This window comes from Triticum dicoccoides, chromosome 2A (genome assembly GCF_002162155.2).
Source record: "Triticum dicoccoides isolate Atlit2015 ecotype Zavitan chromosome 2A, WEW_v2.0, whole genome shotgun sequence".
Classification (NCBI taxonomy): Eukaryota; Viridiplantae; Streptophyta; class Magnoliopsida; order Poales; family Poaceae; genus Triticum; species Triticum dicoccoides.
In genome coordinates, this window is record NC_041382.1 from 787219513 (window position 1) to 787224697 (window position 5185).

A 5185-nucleotide genomic window follows, 5' to 3' on the forward strand; every position below is an offset into this window, starting at 1 on the left:
TCTCTCCATAACTGAAAACTTAATTCTGGCCCAGCTTTATTTTTCTTAGTGTTAAAATTTGGCTGCTATAGTATGTCCTAGAAGCTTATATACATTAAAGGAAAATCTTCAGCATCACACAGGCTGAGAGAACTTTTGTAACTTAATCTTGGATCATTTAATCCACTACTCTAGAGTAGACAAATTAATGGTTATACTCTGTACAATAAACAAAAATGACTTCACAGGGTAAACTTTTTAATCCACTCGGCATGGGCACTATGGCAGAAGTTCTAATCCTTATTCTTGTATGTATTATAATTTATTCAGAAAACGAGTCAAATTGACACTAAGATGAATATAGAAGGACGTATGAGAAGAGCTATAACATAGATTGTTGTTGCAAGCAATTAAAATTAGCACTGGTTGCACTTCAACCTATCATAAACGTCAAGGTTTCCATTCCGTTCATCCTCCCATCTTGCTCTGTCTTCGTCCGGCCACCCCACATAACCTGCCACCTAGTACCGAATCTTTTTTGGATACTCCCATTTCGGGTTTTTCACCCTCCCACTTTAACTTTTCTTGCACGTTGCCGCACCCCATTGCCATCAGATGATGCCCCTGTCTAGGAATACACCCTTTCACCACTAGACAACATCGCCAACAAGGAGTACACCGGTTGGTCCACACCTGCCGAGATTATCCAAATCCTCACCGTCATTGCAAAAGAACTTCAGCCAGTGGCTCGCTAAAAATCTCACCCAAATCCTACAAGAGGTTAGGTACAATTTCCACATCCTTTCTTCACACGTGCAATTGAGAGCCAAATATATAATCCAGACAAGGTCCTCGGAATTATTGTATTTTTCATGGTTGCATAAGGACCAACCGAGTGAGAAGATGTTGAAATCTCATCTCAATCAATCATGTGTGCTATGTATTATAGTGATTCCATATTACATGTCAAACATAATAAAGCTTTGGAAGGATCAAGCGCATCAAATGACATGTTTTAATGAAACACACCCAAACGTTTTGTACCACAAAATGAATCTTCTTCCTTTGACCATGATTTTTGAAGTGCTTTATGTTAAATTCTCTCGTCTATATGCACATAAATCAATGGATCCAGAGAAGAGAAGGATCCGATATGTACATACCTAGAGGCAATAAGCAATTCGTTAGTCACAACGACGACAAGTGCAAAGGCTTATGCATTTTAAGTCCATAACCCAACCTACACCACAACCCAACAAGCGTCAACATCTTCTTGCTCCACTAACCTGTTGGGGAACGTAGTAATTTCAAAAAAATTCCTACGCACACGCAAGATCATGGTGATGATATAGCAACGAGGGGAGAGTGTTGTCTACGTACCCTTGTAGACCGAAGCGGAAGCGTTGACACAACGTAGTGGAAGTAGTCGTACTTCTTCCCGGTTCAACCGATCCAAGCACCGTTACTCCGGTACCTCCGAGTTCTTGACACACGTACAGCTCGATGACGCACCCTCGATCTCCAATCCAGTAGAGGCACCGAGGGGGAGTTCCTGTCAGCACGACGGCGTGGTGACGATCTTGATGTTCTCCTGTCGCAGGGCTTCGCCTAAGCACCGCTACAATATGACCGAGGTGTAATATCGTGGAGGGGGGCACCGCACACGGCTAAGGAACGATCAATGATCAACTTGTGTGTCCTAGGGTGCCCCCCTACCCCCGTATATAAAGGAGGGAGGGAGGAGGTGGCCGGCCCTAGGGGGGGCGCGCCATGAGGAGGGGGAAACCTACTCCAAGTAGGTTTCCCTCTCTTTTCCTTATCTTATTTGGAGGGGGAAGGAAAGAGTACTAGTATTAGGAAGTAGTACTAGTAGTAGTAATAGGAAGAGGGGGAAGGAGAAAGGAAAGGGGGGGCCGGCCCCCTCCCCAATTCGGATTGGGCTTGGGGGGCGCGCCCCCTTCCCTTGCTCCTTCTCTCTTCCTCCTACATGGGCCCAATAAGGCCCATATACCTCCCGGGGGGTTCCGGTAACCTCCCGGAGCTCCAAACTTCTCCAGAACCTTTCCGGTGTCCAAATATATCCGTCCAATATATCAATCTTTATGTCTCGACCATTTCGAGACTCCTCGTCATGTCCATGATCATATTCGGGACTCCGAACAACCTTCGGTACATCAAAATACATAAACTCATAATGTAACTGTCATCGAAACCTTAAGCGTGCGGACCCTACGGTTCGAGAACAATGTAGACATGACCGAGACACGTCCCTAGTCAATAACCAATAGCGGGACCTGGATGTCCATATTGGTTCCTACATGTTCTACGAAGATCTTTATCGGTCAAACCGCATAACAACATACTTTGTTCCTTTTGTCATCGGTATGTTACTTGCCCGAGATTTGATCGTCGGTATCCAATACCTAGTTCAATCTCGTTACTGGAAAGTCTCTTTACTCATTCTGTAATACGTCATCTCATAACTAACTAATTAGTTACATGCTTGCAAGACTTAAGTGACGAGTATTATCGAGAGGGCCCAGAGATACCTCTCTGATGATCGGAGTGACAAATCCTAATCTCGAATTATGCCAACTCAACATGAACCTTTGGAAACACCTGTAGAGCACCTTTATAATCACCCAGTTACATTGTGACGTTTGGTAGCACACAAAGTGATCTTCCGGTACACGGGAGTTGCACAATCTCATAGTTGCAGGAACTTTGTATAAGTCATGAAGAAAGCAATAACAGTATACTAAACGATCAAGTGCTAGGCTAACAGAATGGGTCATGTCAATCACATCATTCTTCTAATGATGTGATCCCACTAATCAAATGACAACACATGTCTATGGTCAGGAAACATGACCATCTTTGATTAATGAGCTAGTCAAGTAGAGGCATACTAGTGACCATAGTTTTGTCTATGTATTCACACATGTATTATGTTTTCGGTTAATACAATTCTAGCATGAATAATAAACATTTATCATGATATGAGGAAATAAATAATAACTTTATTATTGCCTCTAGGGCATATTTCCTTCAGTCTCCCACTTGCACTAGAGTCAATAATCTAGTTCACATCGCCATGTGATTTAACACCAGTAATCATATCTGTATATGATTAACACCCATAGTTCACATCGTCATGTGACCAACACCCAAAGGGTTTACTAGAGTCAATAATCTAGCTCACATTGCTATGTGATTAACACCCAAAGAGTACAAAAGGTGTGATCATGTTTTGCTCGTGAGAGAAGCTTAGTCAACGGTTCCGTCACATTCAGAGCCGCATGTATTTTGCAAATATTCTATGTCTACAATGCTCTGCACGGAGCTATTCTAGCTAATTCCTCCCACTTTCAATATGCATCCAGATTGAGACTTAGAGTCTTCTGGATCGGTGTAAAAGTTTGCACTGATGTAACTTTTACAACAAACTCTTTTATCACCTCCATAATCAAGAAATATCTCCTTAGTCCTTACTAAGGATATTCTTGACCAATGTCCAGTGATCTACTCCTAGATCACTATCGTACTCCCTTGCCAGATTCAGAGCAAGGTATACAATAGGTCTGGTACATAGCATAGCATACTTTATAGAACCTATGACTGAGGCATAGGGAATGACTTTTCATTCTCTTTCTAATTTCTGCTGTGGTTGGGATTTGAGTCTTACTCAATTTCATACCTTTGCAACACATGCAAGAACTCTTTCTTTGACTGTTCCATTTTGAACTATTTCAAAATCTTGCCAAGGTATGTACTCATTGAAAATCTTATCAAGCGTCTTGATCTATCTCAATAGATCTTGATGCTCAATATGTATGTAGCTTTTACTGAGGTCTTTTCTTTTTAAAGAACTCCTTTAAAACACTCCTTTATGCTTTGCAGAAAAATTCTACATCATTTATGATCAACAATATGTCACTCAAATATACTAATCAGAAAGGCTGTAGTGCTCCCACTCACTTTATTGTAAATACAGGCTTCATCGTAAGTCCATATAAAACTATATGCTTTGATAAACTTATCAAAGCGTATATTCCAACTCCGAGATGATTGCACCAGTCCATAGATGGATCGCTGGAGCTTGCACATTTTGTTAGCACCTTTAGGATTGACAAAACCTTCTGGTTGCATCATATACAACTCTTCTTTAATAAAATGTGGAAATTGCTAACATGATTCAAACAGACTTAAGCATCGATACGAGTGAGAAAATCTCATCGTATTCAACACCTTGAACTTGTTGAAAACCTTTCGCAACAAGTCGAGCTTGGTAGATAGTAACACTACTATCAACGTCCGTCTTCCTCTTGAAGATCCATTTATTTAACATGGCTTGCTGATCATTGAGCAAGTCAATCAAAGTCCATACTTTGTTCTCATACATGAATCATATCTCGGATTTTATGGCCTCGAGCCATTTCGCGGAATCTGGGCTCATTATCGCTTCCTCATAGTTCGTAGGTTCATCATGGTCTAGTAACATGACTTTCAGAACAGGATTACCGTACCACTCTGGTGCGGACCGTACTCTGGAAGACCTACGAGGTTCTGTAGTAACTTGATCTGAAGTTTCATGATCATCATCATTAGCTTCCTCACTAATTGGTGTAGGAATCACTGGAACTGATTTCAGTGATGAACTATTTTCCAATTCGGGAGAAGGTACAAATTACCTTATCAAGCTCTACTTTCCTCCCACTCACTTCTTTCGAGAGAAATTCCTTCTCTAGAAAGGATCCGAATTTAGCAACGAAAATCTTGCCCTCAAATCTGTGATAGAAGGTGTACCCAACAGTTTCCTTTGGGTATTCTATGAAGACGCACTTCTCCGATTTGGGTTCGAGCTTATCAGGATGAAACTTTTTCACATAAGCATCGCAACTCCAAATTTTTAGAAGCGACAGCTTAGGTTTATTGCTAAACCATAGTTCATATGGTGTCGTCTCAACGGATTTAGATAGTGCCCTATTTAATGTGAATGCAGCTGTCTCTAATGCATAACCCCAAAACGATATTGGTAAATCAGTAAGAGACATCATAGATCGCACCATATCCAATAAAGTGCGGTTACGACGTTCGGACACACCATAACGTTGTGGTGTTCCAGGTGGCGTGAGCTGTGAAACTATTCCACATTGTTTTAATTGAAGACCAAACTCGTAACTCAAATATTCATCTCCATGATCAT